We start from the raw sequence: 17,920 nt of genomic DNA, 5'->3' as shown, positions 1-17,920 counted from the left end.
GCTATTGAAGGCTTCACGAACTAAGTGGTCAAAATAGATGTTAAATAATGTGCGAGCCAGAGGACATCCCTGTCGCACCCCAAGGTGTACAGGGAATGGCTCTGACTCCCGGCCACGTAGTTTTACCCGGGCCCGATCACCATCATGAAGGTCCTTAATGATCGTGAGCAGTGGGTCAGGGACTCCAAAAGCATGCAGAACAACCCAGAGCCCAGGCCTACTGATGGTATCATAGGCCTTGACCAGGTCAATAAAGCAGAGATGTAGGTCTTGCTGGAATTCCCTACACCTCTGCTGTAACAGACGGACAGAAAATATGGCATGTGCATTTGGGGCTCCGCAAGCCTCTCCTCGGCGTGCCTGGCAAGGCGATGTTGAATAATCACCACCACACACACACACGCACATGCAAAAAACAATTAATCGTATTAAATGCATTTCTACATTTTGGTTAAATTCCACTTCAGATAATTTAAAATATCAGTTTGACTATCAAGCAGTGAACATTACTAGCAGTGGCAGGACTGGAGGGAAAGCACTGCTTATTTGACTCTGTAGACCAGAAGTCACTTGAACAGATCTCCTTGTTGGCTCAAGTGATTAAAGAACCATGGGACTACCAGCAATGACATCGCGTGATTTGCATGAGCCCTGGTATCCAAATGTCCCCAATATTCGAAGCCTGGCGCCTAGGGCCCCTCTGACCTGTGTGCTCCGGTGGAATTTTACCACCTGCACACTTGATAACTACGATGGACTGAAATTTGTGTTTTTGTTTTCGTTTTCGCCTGGTGATGTAGAGCGCAGATCGACGTATTTACCTGCCCAGAATATTCCACGACAGCACATTACAAGCCATGCCTTTTAATACCATGTTAGGTCACGGCAACGTTGAGAATCTGGATTCCATTATCGGTTTCAGCAGCCTGTCATTAAACCATACTCGAGTGTAGTGAGATTCTGATCTCAGCCTGGCCACCTATGATATTAAGTTCGTGTTTCATATTGGCATATTAATGTTCTGAAAATTACATGTTAGTCTAGTTGAAGTGTGACAAACGTATGTCGGGCATATACAAGCAAAGGACGTTTGGATTTCTGGCAACCGTCTGCGGGTACAGGGTGGTGCATTGCTAGTTGCCAGAATTGAAAATGTGTTTGTATCATCGCGTTATGCCGAGGAAAAGTTGGTATAGAATTGTGATGCTGAAAAGCAATATTTAGTTTTTTTTTTTAAAGGCACAAGGCCCACATGAAATTCCAATCCCAAAGCCATTCACAAGCAGTGTCGGCACTGCCAGGGACACAACGGAACGTGGATTTGCTGAGGAATCCACGAGCCAACGTTGGCCTCTTGTTTATTTTAGCCCGTGGTGTAAATATTAGAACACAGTGGTGGCACTGGGCCATTCGGGGCCTTACGAAAATTTATTTTTGGGGGCCCTCACTTTCAACGACATCACCACGAGATGGTGATGTTGTGAGTTGGGGGAAATGTAAACAAACGCTAGAGATGATTTTTTTCATGAGATATTTGATGCATTTCCAAATATTTTTTTCCCCTTAATCTGAGGCACCTTGAGCTACTGGGGGCCGACCCAACTCGTTTTGCTTGAGTTTGCTTATACCCAGCAGCACCGTTAGAACTCGCCTGCACAATTAGCTCGTTGAAACGAGGCGTCACCACACGCAAACTTTGTGTTACTCTCGCTGGTAGCGGTGGAGGGGAGGCGTTGTGATTTGTGGGCGGATAACCCCGACTGTTATTGCGCGGTGTTTACGAAACACGGCTTTGCACGTACGCAAAGGCTGTACAGTGTCAAGGCCGCGGCTGATAAAAACAAAACAACACAAGCAGAATGTGCTGTATGGGGCTTTTGACGAAGATAACTTGTCATAGTTGGACGCCAGACTTTCCGAGTATTTGCTTGAGAAGGAACAACTCGTGGGCGGTTGCTGCTTCTCCTCTGCTGCCCTCTGGGTCTAAAATGTCCTTCCCCCCGCCAGTCATTCGTGCTGATGACTCCATGCCCCTGATCTCCTCCGCCTCTTCTTCTCTGACTACGACTGTTCGGTCTTGGGACATCTGTAAAAAAAAGAGCTTCATAGCTCATCGGATTCATTCAGTCTGAATACACACTGTGATTCTGTCTCTATGACATGCGTACATGTATAACAGTGGGAAGCCCATTTCATAAGGTATCTCCTCGCCCCCCGTACCCCCTGCTTCGCAAGCTCCCCCGAACCTGCACAGCGCTGCCCCCCCCCCCCCACCACACCCCCGGTGGCACACACCCCAAGTCCGTTGTTTGATTCTGAAAGGAGACGCAGTGTTTTTGTGCAGGGCTATTGCAAATCGTAGAGCTGAATGATTATTCGCGTCTACCCCGAAGCGCCTCATTCATTGAGTCTCATGACCGTTTTTCAGGAGGATCTTGCCAATTCTTAGACCGAGTGAGGGAGGGGGGGATTGCTACGTGGAGTATACATTGAGAAAAGCAGCACCGTGACTATTCCGGTGACTTATCAGATCATTGGGCGGCTGTGTTGCGTGTAACGTGGACGTTCAGAATGAACTCCGAATGCGAAGACCCAAACACCGCACCTTGCGGGCTTCAACATTCCTCGAAGACACCGGTGGTGAAACCATCAGCCACAACAGAACATCAGTGGGCTGATGTTCACTCTCCACCATACATGGGGAATTAAAGACACTCCACAGTAGTGCGATTGCAGCCATGCAACCCAAACTATGGAGCACATTGTAAACCACTGTAGTCTACGCTCCTTCGACGGAGGAGGAGAACCCGCAAAAGTTATCAAACTCTCTCTCTCTCCTGAAGCCCTCTCGTGGCTAACAGACTTCGACATTGGCATTTAGTTCCTGAACACGTTGCTGTCGGATGGTAAGAATACAAGAGAATTGTGTGCACGTTTGACCACATCGTTATCTTTCTACCGTCGGATGGCTAGACAGATGGTTGAGTCCACAATCATTCTATTTGGTGACCTCTCATTTTAGTGACCCAGTGACCTCCCAGCCGATGCCCCATCCTGCCTCTCAAGTCATGGACCCCACAGCCTTTGCCCACCACGTGTCATCCGAGCGCTGTTTCATTCTAGAATCTTCGCGGGCGACGTGGTCGCACTTTGATCGCTCAGATTCGGTTGTCTGTGTGCGCCAAAATAAAAGTTGCACAATCTGCGCGCGTAAAATCATTCCCAAGGCCGGATGCAGTGCGGGACGACTACGCACGTTAACCCACACAAGCGAGTGGTCATTCTTAGACCGAACACTCTTCCCTTGCCCCCCCCTCCCTCCCCCCCCTGCCCCCCTCCCTGCAACCTCGTAATAATAACTACCCCCCTGTACAGTGATGGACTGGGACAAAAAAAATCGGTCAAGGCATTTTTGTAAACACAGCGGGCCCAAATTGCCGTGAGATCCTCGTTGGGCAATTTGGGCTGGGTCCAAAAAACAGATGGGCCGGTGAGAAATAATCTTTGGGGTTGCCGAATGTGGGGACTTAATGAGAGCGTAAATAAGCAATGAAGCGTACACATTAGAGGTAATACAAAATTTTCATTAAAAAATAGATTTTATTCAATCTTATTATTTTTGGTTTTATTTTTCTACCTACAGTACGTGACTTTACCGAAAGAACCAAAGAGTATAGATTTGTGTTTATTTTTACTCTGATCACATTCGCAATTTCCCCACGCAGCGCACCGGGCATTTGCCCAGACTGCCCTATTACCAGTCCGGGCCTGGCCCCGTATATTAATAATAATAATATATTCCAGTTGTTATGCCTTTTCCTGACATGGGAAAGCTCCACCAACTAGTCGCAAGACTCTTTCGGGATGGTCCTGCTGCATTGGAGGGGAAGGCTAATTACCATGAATGAGAGTTTGGCCTTTGCGTTGCGTAAAACCATAGAACCCGGGGGAAACTCACCACGCGTACCGGAGGGATTAACGCTCAGAACGTTTTTCGCAAGAAAATTGGTGCAGAAATCCATCGCTTTGCTGTCATCTCCCTGCCAACTCATAGCAATCAACAAAAAACGACATCAGCTGGTATTGCCAGGTAGTCAGCCGTCCATCGACTAACCAGGCTGAAACACTGCTTAGCTTCTGCGATCCAACCGTATAATAAATCGTGGTCATGTGGTTCACGAGCCAACAAATCCCAGGCCACGTGTTATCGTTATTGCTCGAAGCCATGAGCGGTGGAGTTTGCCAACTTTAAAAATCGACTTTATCGACACGTTCCACCGGAGACACCTTACAGTACTTGGTTTACCGATGGCAGGCATTACATATACAATGATATGTCAATGTTTAAAGGGGGTAGGACTCAAAGTAACTCTGCCCGGTGAGGGAAACCAATCAATCTAAGGTGCCCACATTTTTTTTTGGGGGGGGGGGGGGGGAGGAGGACAACGTCATTGATAATAATGTTTAGTTATGTTTCTGGTGATAAGCAATTTGGCATCGCAAGTGCATCACTTAAACTATCGTGTTCTTCCTCTCGGTGATCGGTTGGTTCGAGCAGTGTTTCAAACAGTGGTCTGGTGTCCCAGACAGTATAAGCGTCAAAGCTATATTTTGCATTGTTCTTAATTGTATTTATGATATGTATATATTTAAATTGTGTGTTCATTAATATATGTACTTGTTTCTATAGCGACACTTAAATAAATATATAAGCCTGTGCTCTCTGGTTGCTCTGATTTAAAGTGGGCTACGTCCTTGCCCAATCCCTGGCCAGCTCGCTCAAAAATCGCATTAAACAATTTCATCTCTCTAGCTCTTCTAGATCCTCATTAGAATTCACATCAATGACACCATCAAAGAGTCCAGTATTTCCTTGGTTAGAGCACTCGAGGACAATAACAAGGTCACACGTTTAAGGGGTTTTCTAAGCACATCATTCTTCCAGGGTCGATAAAGTTAGTACCAGGTTGTGAGAGGTCAATAAAATCAGTTTTCCCTTTGGCCTAGACTCATCCCTGCCATAGGAATGTGGAAGGTCTATACCTGGCTAGGGGCTGGGCACATGAGCCCATCAATGCCTTATTCTCATGTGAGTGGCTAGCTGCTGGATGCTTATAACCTATTATTATATCTTATGATTGTTATTCTGTCGGGGCCAGATGTGGGTATTTTGTCCGTGGGATAGCGGAGTGCTGAGCCGGCACCACTGAAATCCAGGGTACAACTCCTGACTTCAACCGCCCATGATTAAATTGCCAAAAAATAATCCACGTGATATTCGTTTTCGGGTTTTTAGTCGCAACTTGGCACCAGTCCATCTCTGAGAATAAAACGAAATACAGTATTTGTTTGAGTTACATGCAGTGAAAGTGCTGTCCCCTACTGTGAATAAGAAGTCAAACGGAGGGATCTCCGATGTTCCCGCACCTCCGATTAGCACGGTTGGCTACGTACGGTGGGAAAGAAGTTCAGCATACATAGATTTAGCTCAGAATCAGTTCTGTGATACCTTGTTCCGCAGGGAATTATCTAACACATTCTCGAACTGCAAGAGCGCTGAATGGACATTTCATCTCAGGACACGGCACCATTCGCTATCGATGTAATCCCATTTTTCATTGCGCAATTATGAACCTTTGCCCCAAATCCTTAATCAGTCTGCACGTTTATCAACCAACAGTCAACACGACGTCTCGGATTGGTGTTTGCTCCCTGCTCCACGTGTTTACCGTCAACGCATCTCCACTTTCCCGCTGAGGGGTTGAAGGCCACCCGAGACACGAAACGTCAACGCGGCACACGTGGGCGCCGCACGCCGGGCCCACCGCGACGACCCTTGCCCAGGAGCTGTCTCCGTGTCATCTCCGCGTCCCCGTTTCTCTCCCCCCCCCCTCCCCCCCCGGAGGTCCGTGCATAAAATGGGAGAGACGCAGAGCGACAGAGACCGCGTGCGGAAGACAGAATTCCCCAAGAGGTGATCCACTTTGTTCTCTTCTCGCTCGCTGCAATACCAGCCCGACTGATGCAAGCCGCTAGGCTGTCGATCTGTAAACCCTTTTAAACCGACTACTGAGTCTCAAAACGAATCATTCCGCTCTACAACATTTTTTTCAGGAGAGAGGGGTGGGAACGTACGCACTATTTGCTTTTAAAATTGGTAAAAGGGATTTGTTTGAGCAGCTTAGCCACCGGTTAGGTTGTGGAAAGTGTGCAGCTACGAGCGCTGGGTGCCTCTGTGATGTGGGCAACACAGATAGCAAGAGGCTGACTGGGGGGAGGAGGGACGAGAGATGGGTGTCATAGTAATAAAAAAATAACAACCGCTCGCCTCTTGGTTTGAATTGCCTTCGCAAAGGCGGTGAAAGATTGCGTGGTATTTACTTAAAGCAACCTCGATAACGACGCGAGACATTTGGATATCGCGACGTGTTCCTGGCAGAAGGCTGGGCGCACAAGTCGTGGCATTGACAAGCTCGTGACTGAAAATTGGAAAAAAAAGTTAATGCAAGCGTCATTATGTTGCTGCGTGTTAATTAAAAAAAAACAACGCGTTTACATTCCGAGGGTTTTTTGTTATTCGCCACGTCGACCTCTGTAGGCGTAATTTAATTCGATTAAATGGTGCGCATACCGAAAATAGGATGTGTGATGGATTACTGTTATTGTGACCTTCCACCTCTCGTAGAGTGGCCGAAGTTCTGTTCTTCTTCGATGGAATTGTGAAAAGTGTTTGTTGTTTATCATTGTCGCGGTGGTGTTATCGTCATCATTTTGCAACAATCAGCATCATCCATCCGCTTCCACCGTCATCAGGAGGATGCTTGAGTTGTGGCGCGGGGTGTAGTTAAATGGCATTGGCTGGACGAGTGAAACCGAGCTCATTGTCTCCCCCAGAGCCATGGACGCCAGATTCGCCACCCTCTTCGTGCTGCTGAGCACCGTGCTGCTTTCAGGTACGATCCTGCACGCGACGCCGCGTGCACTTCACCGCGCGCTGCGACCTTAGGGCTGAGAAGGCCGCCTTGTCCCGACCCTGCGGCCCAAACAACGAAACAGTGGCGCACCGAACGTCTTGGCTATCGCGCATGGAAGGCCCTGCAGCTGCACCGGGGCCCGAATGATCGAGGAGCCCGGGTCTCCCCCCCGGGCTGTGAAGAGTGGTGGGGGCGAAATTGGACAGGGCGCACGGCAACATTTCATTCCTTGCACTGAGGCGCATGCCCAATCACTTAATGCCACTGAGTGGGGATGACTGCCTTTGTCTTCTCCCCTAAAGTGCAAACATCTAAACAATGGGATGCCCGTATTTGTCATCTTAACGATGGGATGTCCGTATTTGTCATCTAAACGATGGGATGTCATCCTCTGTCTTTCCCCCCGAAAGTCCAAACGTCTAAACGATGGGACGTCTCTGTCTTTACCCCCCAACCCCCCCTCCCTCCCCCCCCCCATTAAGTCCTTTTTTTTTCGCCTTCCTTATTATTGCAGGAGCCGACGCCCGCACGGTCGACACGGAGGAGGTCGCCCCCATCCAGCAGCAGCTACGCGAGATCCTGACCGGGATGGCGTCGTACCTGCGCGAGTCGCTCGTGCCGCTGCTCGACCGCATGGGCGAGCTCTCCAAGCGCTACTCGGCCGACGTGCAGGAGCTGGTGGCGGCCGCGAGGCCGCACGCCGCGAGGGCCCTGGCGCTGGCGCAGGACGGGGCCCGCGACGTGACCGCCTACGCCGAGAGAGTCGCGCAGGAGGCGCAGGAGCGAGGCCCCGCGGTCGCCACGCAGGCGCAGCGACTCTTCCAGGAGATGCTGGCGCAGGTGCAGGACAACAAGCACTTCCAGCAGACGAGGTGAGCAGCTTGCGGCGGTGGTAGTTGTCGAGGACGGCGGTTGTTGTTTTTGTTGGCGGTGGTTGGTGGCGTTGGCGGTGGAGGTGGTGGTGGCAGTGAGAGCCGTGGTGGTTTTTGCCCCAAGGTTTGGTCTGAGTGGTTGGCGATGGTGGAGATTTTGTGATTTTATCTTTTGTGGTCATGTGATTTGGTTGATCGTTTCGTGTTGGGTTGTGTTGTGTGCATGTTGAACGTCCTTCGCACCGTACGTAGCCAACCGTGCTATTCGGAGGTGTTGGTGGGAGAGTGAGCTTATGACTCAGACCACCAAAGTTCGATTCCTGGCAGTGGCTATCAGTGGCGTATGATATTTGAGGCAGTCATGGGCTTGCCACCTTCACTAACTCACGCTGCTGGACAGGGTGAAGTATGCTAATGCGACCTCCCATGGCCAACATGGTGAGGTCTTCATCCAGCAGTGGATTGACAAAGTGCTCTAAATTGTTATTTATTGTTATTAGTGCTCGGATATGTTGGTTCGTGAAGATGGCCTTGTCGAGATAATAATGATGGAGATGAGAATGATAATAACGATGGTGGAACTGATGATAATTATGATTAACAAGATGAGAATGATGTTTATGGTGATATTGTTTATGAAGTAGCAAACAACGGTGATGACATCACTGTCACAAATGAAAATGAAGATGGCACTGGCAAATGATGACCATGACAATAAATTATGATAATGGTGAAACTGACAATAACGATGCCACCTAATAATGATGCAACCTACGACGATTATGATGAAATGTACGATGACGTATTTTCCCATCCCACCTCGTGCTGCCCACAGGCAATACCTGGAGCAGATCCGCCAGGAGTGACGGATCACTGTGGCGGTCATGGAAAGGGAATGTTGTCACCCGGCCACCTCGTTCTCATGGCCAGGCCAGGGCCTGCTCCTGTCAGGCCCGCCTCAAGATGTAGTGCCAACTTCGTCAGCTGACAAACTCGAGAGTTCTTGCAGTCGTTGTTTCACGTAAATCGCCAAATGTTGGATGCGCGCAATTGTTGAATGTACATTTTGTTTTCCGTGTTTTGTTTTTATTTTCATTTCATTTCACCTTTATTTAACCAGGTAAACAACGCTTGAGGTTAAAACCCTCCTTTTCGAGGGGTACTTGGCAAGAAGTGAGCAAGAAGAAATCACCACACACATACACAAACAATACGAAATAGTACAATACAAAACATTAAATACAATTACAATGGTCAATGACATTTTCTTCTATCAGAGCTTTGAAATTAAACGTGTGAGAGAAAAAGTACCGTGGTGTTTTTTCTTACTTTGCTTCTGTGGTGGCCTGGAGGGAAGATGAAGACGATGACGTCTCTACACCCCTCCCCCAACCCAAGCCTCCCTCCCACCGAAGGACGGCAACCCCCTAAGCCAAACCACGCATGGCACGGCTGATTATTTGTCGAGGGAATATTTACGATTCGCGGTTTCCATTTGATTAAAGAGTCGATTTTTTTATTGTTGTGGCCATCCATCGAGTGCGATTATCGCGGTTGGCTACGTACGTTGCGAACGAATTTCGACATCATACACACATGCAGGTTTTCACAAGAACCAATTACATACAACATGTCAACATGAAGCCACGATCAATCCACTGTTGGATGATGCCTTCATCAGTGACAGATGTCTGAACCGGTTCTGGGCCTCCCCTAGGTCGACTCAGCCTGGTGCAGTGTGTAAAAAGTATTGGTGAGATAAAGGCGTCCGGGAGTGGTGCTGGCCACCCACCCCCTCATGTGCCGTGCCGGCCTTAATAGGAGCTCGCTAACAACACTTTCCCCAACAATTGTCTGTATTTTAATTAGCGAGCACTCATGAAGGCCGACGGCATAACAAGGGGATGGGTGGCTAGGACCACGCCTGGCCGCCTTTGTCTCCCCAGTGGCGATGTTTACACACCGCACCAGGTACTCATTTGAGGCTGAGTCGACCTAGGAGAGGCCCAGAACCGGTTCAGATAATCGTCACTGGTGTTGGCCATGAGCGGAAATCGAACTCGGGTGGCCGGGTTCTTAGCGCAGCGCCCTCACCGCTACACACGCAGACACACGCACACAGACACACAGACACACGCACACACATACACATGTACACACACGTACACACAGACACATGCACACACAGACACGTAAACATACACACGTACACACAGACACATGCACACACAGACACATGTAAACAGGCACACGTACACACAGACACACGTACACACGCACACTCCCAAACCCCCCAACCTTCGCTGCCAGCACGCACTCCAATGCCAACAACAAACTCCCTGCATATCGATTGTTCATACTAAAACAAAACCTGATTGAAGTATTGTTTTTTCATTAAAAAGTACACGATATCCCTCTGTGGATTGCTCCCAAATGTCTATAAAACGCGTCCTGGTTGTGGGTGGTGATGGAGGACGGTGGTGGTGGTGTTGCGGGACTGGTTTCAGTTTCAGTTTTCAGTTTATTTATTTTGGTATAGCCCTGTGAGCTATTCGGCTCTTGAATCGGGTGCAACCACAACAACAACAAAAAACACGAACAAGAAAACATCTTAAAGTGACTATGTGACTGTGCAAACAGAAAATGCATGAAAAAACCAGCAAAATATTCCTGAAAAAAGCACCGTACACCAACGCTGTGTGCAAAAATCCCAGTAGGATGCAAGTCAAACAACAACAACCACAAGAAAACTTAGATTAAGGCCGTCAGTCTAACTCCGTACTACAACAAAACAAACACGTCCAAACCAAAACACTTTTCGAAATCACCAAAAAATAAAGCCATAATTGCAACGTAACAGTGATCATAGGGACTGTGACCGAATTTTTAGCAATAAACTACATAAATAACATGTAACACTAAATCCTAGAGCCATAGCTGGCTGTATGAGTTACTCCACAACAACAGAGGCATCAGTCGGATTATCAAATTTTTCAATGCACCTTTAAGATCAGCACGCTAAATCAAAATACAGATAATACTTTGCAGCGTCATCCGGAGCGAAACATTTTATTTTATTTTACGCCAATAAATAGCAGTGGCAGCTAGGGGTGTACGACTCCTCTAGAGCAGTTTTGAGAGAAAATCTCATTGGTAGCGATTCAAGTTGCAGTTTATTGGCAATAGCATTCCAGACCCTGGGGGCATCAATAGCAAAGTCCCTTCCTCCAGTTTTTTGTACGGCAATAGGGAATGTGAAGCTGGTAAATGAGCGAAGACCTGAGGTCAAATTTGTTCTTTGAAACAGTGGTAGTGCTGTTAGGGTTGCTGTGACCGTGTCCCCTCTTGGAAGTCAGATTGACCGGCGTGACTCCACCAATCATCATCGCCACCACCACCAGCAGCAGAAGCAGCAGAGGCCTCGATATAAAACGGAGCGCTGAGCACTGGCACGGATGATTATGGAGTAATGAACATCTAAACGCGGCAACGTCATCCGCATCAACATCACCAGGATCAGCATCACCATCTCGCGTGCGGAGCCCACGCATTCGTCCTCGCCAACACCACGGCCGGCGACTGCGGCAGAGCTTCAGGTGAGAGCAAAGCAACGTCGCTCAGGACTTGCCCAAACATCCCAACGTAGCGGGCGCCTCTTTCATTAAAAAAGTCGTTAGACTCAGCGAGACGTTCCTGGATGAACACAGAGGATTGTTCTTATTGTGGTGATTGTAACGATAGATCAGTATCAGATTGATATGATGAGACAATACCGCATTAGTGTGATGGGCAAGCACAGGGGGTCTATACAGAGCCGCATGCGGCTCTTTATAGCCTGCTTCGTGGCGTAATGGGACCAGTGCTTGATTGATATTAGGGCTCGGGATTGTGACGCGACAAAGCGTGCGCTGTCTGCTATCGTCGCAGCTTGGCTGGGTTGCGGATTTGTGTCCCGATGATCATGCGGGTAGCATTGGTTTACGTGGCGCTGATCGTGATGAGCCCGGCGTCTGTGCCAGGTAAGACACGGGGTCACACTCGAGGTCACACTCGGGGTCACACACACGGGGTAACACATACAGGGTCACACACACGGGGTCACACACACGGGGTAACACACACGGGGTCACACACACGGGGTCACACACACGACATCACCATTCTTCCTTCCCACTCTCAGCAATCACTTCTGGGTGTCACTGTGGTCAGGGATTAATTTCCCACTGACTATTGGTCTGGGTCAAGTTTACATTTATTTTGTGTAACCAGGCGAGAACTCTAGAGACCAGGATAGAAGGAGATCTTTATTTATTTATACTGGAGGAATCCGATAAGCCATGAAGCTCTTTTTCACAGATGTCCCGTATGGATGGCTCAGCGAGTAACAACATAGTCTCATTTGCATTAGGGACCTGGGTCACCAAACATGACAAAAGGATAAACAAATAAAGTGCAGTATAGCAATTAGCCACAACTTGAGATCAGAGAAAATATCAACGGTGTCATATGACAAATTGAATATATTGCAGAAACATAAATCAATGTGAAAATACTTACTTCCCTAATAAGAGTTTTTTTTGGGTTAGATCGCATAAATATATCAATGTGTCGTTAAACCCGCCACCACCTGACACAGCCAATTAGTAAGTATTGTCAATCTGGCTGTCGCCTTATGAAGCTAGTTGTAATTACTGGCGAAACGTCGTACTCAGATTGTAAATGTTGTGGCTTGGCTCTCCAACATACCGGTGTGCTGTACTAGTCACGAATTGGCACGTTCTGTTTACGTGACAAACCTGACTCATTGGCTGTCGGGTGGTGGCGGGTTTAACGACACAACATTTATATATTTACGCAATCTAACCTCCCAAAAAACCTCTTATGGATATTGGTCGCGAAATCCTGCGTGTCAAATTACTTCCCTATAGCGTACGTCAGCTCGGGACAAAGTGACCGCAACACTGATCAAAGTAAAGTACAATTACCGGGAGACTTGGTGGCAGGTGAGTGACTGGCCCTCACACTTCCCGCACCTCCAATTAGCACGGTGGGCTACGTACGGTGCGAAAGAAGTCCAACATACACGCATCAGTCAACAGCGATCCGCAGATACGAATCAGAGACATCGCAGCGATACACTGCTGCTCCTCACGCGGTTGAACTGGCTTGACCAAAAATGTCCCATTTTGTAGCTGATCACCCCGAGCTGTAAATGCCCTGATAGTGTCATTGCCCTTGTACTGTTCACCTTTTGGCGGTCTCTGGTGTAGGCCAATCAATTTCAAAGACTGTGCCCATCTATTAGCAGAGCCACGTGTTTGTTTGCATGTTCACCACAAGTACTGTGTGTGGTTAATGCAGACTTTATTCCTTGCAAAATGTTTCTCATTGGTGTTTGAACACCTTAACACCTCCTGTTTTTATTGCCAGAAAGGGTAAAACCTATTCTTATTTTTTCATATTTTGATACTGGCAAAAAAAGGTTCCGTTTTGTGGCTTTGGACCAACCTGAAATTTGCGGTTGCTGCTCTGCATCTACCATCGGAAGCCACGCGAAAGACGAGGGAGACGAAGAACAGCGAGAGGGTGAATGTGCACGGGCTGCTGGTGTCCCTCCAATTCGTTCTCACAGCCGAGGAGGAGGCGGCGGAGGAGCTCCCTGGGCAGCCGGGCGCCACGAGCCTTCACGGAGGGACACTGCGAGAGGTGAAGCGGCTACTTGGGGCCGTGGGGAGTACGTGGATCCGCCGGAAAAGAGAGACGGAGGAGGCCAACAGCACGGCGAGCATCCCGTGAGTGACGACCAGGGCAGTGCTTGAGTTTCTCACCAACTCGATGTTTCTTTTTTCCCCCCGCCAGTCAGATTGGTTGATGGTCACAGCACTCACCGATTCATGGCAGTCACTCCTCAATCGCCAGACGGTCAGTCGCCTCTCATAATTATCACTCATCAATCGTGGTTTCTGTTTCCAACGAATTTAACTCGCTGCTACTTCCACCCAATGTTGAGGGTTCGGTCTCCCAGATTGACTGTTTCATCCCGTCCGTACTGTGTTCAGCCACCACACTGCAGCTCACAACAGCAAACTCGCTCATTCACTCACCACACTGCAGCTCACAACAGCTAACTCACTCACCACTGCAGCTCACAACAGCAAACTCACTCATTCACTCTCACTCACCACACTGCAGCTCACAACAGCAAACTCAGTCAATTGCTCGCTTACTGACTCACCACACTGCAGCAAACTCACTCATTCACTCACTTTCTCGCTTACTGACTCACCACACTGCAGCAAACTCACTCGCTCACTTGCTCGCTCACTTACCACACTGCAGCTCACAACAGCAAATTCATTCACCCACTTGCTCGCTAACTCGCTCACCACACTGCAGCTCACAACAGCAAACTCACTCACCACACTGCAGGTCACAACAGCAAACTCACTTACTCACCACACTTCAGGTCACAACAGCAAACTCACTTACCACACTGCAGCTCACGACAGCCCTTTCTCTTGGACCACTGCAGATCTTACCTGACGCACAGCATCGACTCGATCGCCGCGCTGCAGAAGGCGATGACCCAACAGATCGTGGACTACCTGCAGGGCAAGGACTGAACCCAGGGGTGTGGAGACCCGGCCGAAGTTGGCCGGTGTCCACACGGGCACACGGCTCTCACGGACGCGGCTGAATTTTAACAGTCGAGTTACCGTGGCTGGATTATCCGGCGAGGGCATTATCCGTGCTCACGACCAAAAAATAAATACAACGGAGGGCAGACATATCTTTACACGGTTGCGCGTATGTTTTTAAATTATGAGCTGCTCCTCACTCCTTAGAAGGGTCACCTTTTCGGTGACCGCGAACAACATGCAAGTTAACAGATTGCCGTTGAAGCTGTTACAAAAAAAACAGCGACGACGTTGTCTTCATTACCATTCTACATAGGTAAATAACACTTGTTTTTAAGATACTTATTTCCGTGATGTTATTTTATCAGGGCCACCCACTACCTGTACCCCCCCCCCCCAACTCACCCCCTTGCACCATTAACCTGAATAATTATCGAGTTGACTATAGTGTACATGACCGCATCTAATAAGTCATCACCAACCATATAACGAATCCTCGTGACAAAACCCCATAACTCCCTGCGACTGACACTCCCCAACATCTTATGACACCAACACTACCCACAACTGCCAGGAGAGACTGGCAGCTTCCCACAATCCCACCAAGACCGATACCATCCCAGAACCCGTCGCGCTAAATTTTTGTATTTACGTATCCAGGGTGCAAACCCGGCATACGTGAGAGGCGGCTCGCAGACCCCGGCAAACGAACTATCAGCGGAATAGTGCGCACGAAAACACGAGCGCGTGTTTGTGCACGTGGGTCACTTCAGACAAAAAAGACAAGTGGTCAGCCTGCCCCGCATGTACCTCCACCAGTTTAAACACCGTTATCTATCCAAGGGAGAGGTCAGTACATACGCCACGAAAACTGGTGGCCTCCCCTCAATTCTCGAGCTTTTTTGTTGGAAATTTTGGCCACCCTTCGTGCCACTGGGAGGGTACCCACAGCTTTCTCTGCCCAATGGGCCAGTGGTTCCAAAGCTGCGACCCGCAGGCCATTGGTGATCAGCAAGGACATTTGTAAGTTCTCCATGGATCGGTTGCAGACACTGTACTTACGATCTTTTTCTCTATAAGAACATTTTTTTCTACTGCCCAATGCACTCGTGGACATTGTTTTAATTACGTCGAGTCAATAAAAAAAGATACCAGTTCTTAGTTTTTCATGGCTTTTTAATTAACATTTGACGGTGCTTTTGGAGTCATTTTAATCTTGCAAATTGTTACTAATGCAAGGTGGTCCACGACAAATGTTTATGCTTTGACAGTGGTCCTCGGGTTGGAAATCACTGCCGGTAAGTAATCCGTCTGTGCCACGTACATAAAAACGCAAGCACTGCATCTGGCCAAGGTCTCAGTGGTTTCAAGTGGAAGCTTCAATTCTATTTTGTGGGATGCACCCAACACATGCATGCGAGCGAATTTCACTGCTCCATCTCCTCCGTGGGCATTCCTAAGACGCGTTCCATTAATTTGCAGACACTCACTATCCCCGTGCATCGACCAACATCCCAACACGTGGCGTGTGCTATCAGAGCCCATTTAACAGTTGGTAGAATGCTTTTGGTCCATTTAAAAACACAACAATGTTGAATGACCATGACAATATAGCCTGCTGATAAAATGTTTAAACAAAGTTCATTACGCGTTTGTTGTTATCAATCGACACCCTGGATACCCTTGCAAACAAGGTGTTCCATCTCAAGGGATATTCCAGGTAATTATTTTATTGGAAATAAAAAAAACAAATAAACATGCACAATGTTTAGTTGCAAGTGTATGGACTCAATGATATTCCATCCAGCTTAGGAAATAGATGCCCAGGTCCGTCAAGCCCTTGAAAATTTAAGTGTGATGAGATCAGTCTCGGTCTATCTTTCATGGTGGGCGGGATGCCCCACCACATTCAGACACGAATCAAGCACGGAACACAACCTGCATTGTTCAATCTAAAATGCGACCAGGACTCAAGATGCCGTACAAATAGCCGTGGACATGCGCATCCGAGCAGACTTGGAAACAGTTTGTAAAGAGGTTCAAAGGGGAGTGCAGCAGCAAGGAGGCCCAGGACCCACGGTGAGAACGCAATGGTGTGGGGCAAGGTGCGAGCGGAGACGCTTCACGGGGGGGGAAGTGACGGCCGTAAACCAAAGAGGACAGAATAAGATGATGATGATGAGGACGAAACCTCGAAGAGGGGGGGGGGGGGGGGAAACGCCTCTACTCTGACAAAAGACTCAGCCTGGATTCATCGGGCGTCAAGAACACTGGCGCGTCTCTCCTGAACGCTGAACATTACGATCGGCGGCAGGGTTTCCAGCCGGCGAGGCACAGGATGACCACCCCTCGGCGCATCCAGCAGCATCGCTTCACCTCGTCACGATAAATAAACCGCGGCAGTTCCGTGCAAACGCGAGGGCTTTTGTGGACCATTCGTACGATGTGAAGAAATGAAGGGGGGGGGGGGGAGAAAAAATCTTCTAAGACACTTGGTAACAACCTTTCTTTTAGAATTTGCTGTATTAAAAAAAAATACCAATGACAATTCTAAGCGTAGAATGTCAATGTTTGTAACACGTTGGAAACAATCTGCCTTGCACAAAAACCGAAAAGATTAAAATTTTCCCCCCCCCATAATTTTTCCAAGCATTATCTTGTTATGGCGTAATTAGCACATTCATCGGTAAACATAAGCGCTTTAATACACACACCGACCTAATATATTAAACCACCGTTATACTGCAGTTACAAATGTGTTTCGAAAGTGCCGCAAGGCAGCATAAACGTTCGTTTAAAACTGATGGAGGGACAGCCTTAGCCTGGCTGCAGCTGTCAATTCCTGGAGGTCGGTGGGAATTGGCAAGTAAGATGGAACAGGATGGAACAAAGCGGAACCTCGTGTGGTGGGTATTAAGTTGGGATGATACCAGTTCAAAGAATCGGTTGCAAAGGACCTGGATGGTAACACACATCGCTTGCCCCCTTTAAAAAACAGTGCGCAATCCTAACAAAACTAATGTAACAACTTTACACATTTGATGGCTGCAGAATTTAAAAGTCGCCCAATAACCGCGGTGAAGTACAGTCCGTCGCTCACGTGCCCGATCGGTTCCCAATTTAGCGCTTTTTTTGCAGAGGTGCAAACGTTACCCGGCGACTTCAGACCCCACCGAATGGCTTTCCCAACTCAACGAACAGATGTAAAACTCAGTCCGATGCTCTTCAAATGCCACACGAGGGGAGATGTTTGCCAAATAACCGACGGGAAAAAAGTAGAAAACTAAAAAAAATAAGCATATTCGTATGTTTGCGTTGATGAACATAATGTACACCAACTGCGCGCTTTATTTTAGTTATTATTTGAGCAGCGGTGACAAGCGAGGGCCGGGACGGTGATGCCGACGAGAGGAAGATAACAGACCGGTGTCGTGAA

The sequence above is a fragment of the Petromyzon marinus genome, chromosome 32 (assembly GCF_048934315.1).
Source record: "Petromyzon marinus isolate PM22_M1 ecotype Great Lakes invasive population chromosome 32, UKy_Petmar_22M1.pri1.0, whole genome shotgun sequence".
NCBI classification, from domain to species: domain Eukaryota; kingdom Metazoa; phylum Chordata; class Hyperoartia; order Petromyzontiformes; family Petromyzontidae; genus Petromyzon; species Petromyzon marinus.
The sequence above is the reverse complement of the archived record's forward strand: the minus strand, read 5'-3'. Positions refer to the sequence as shown.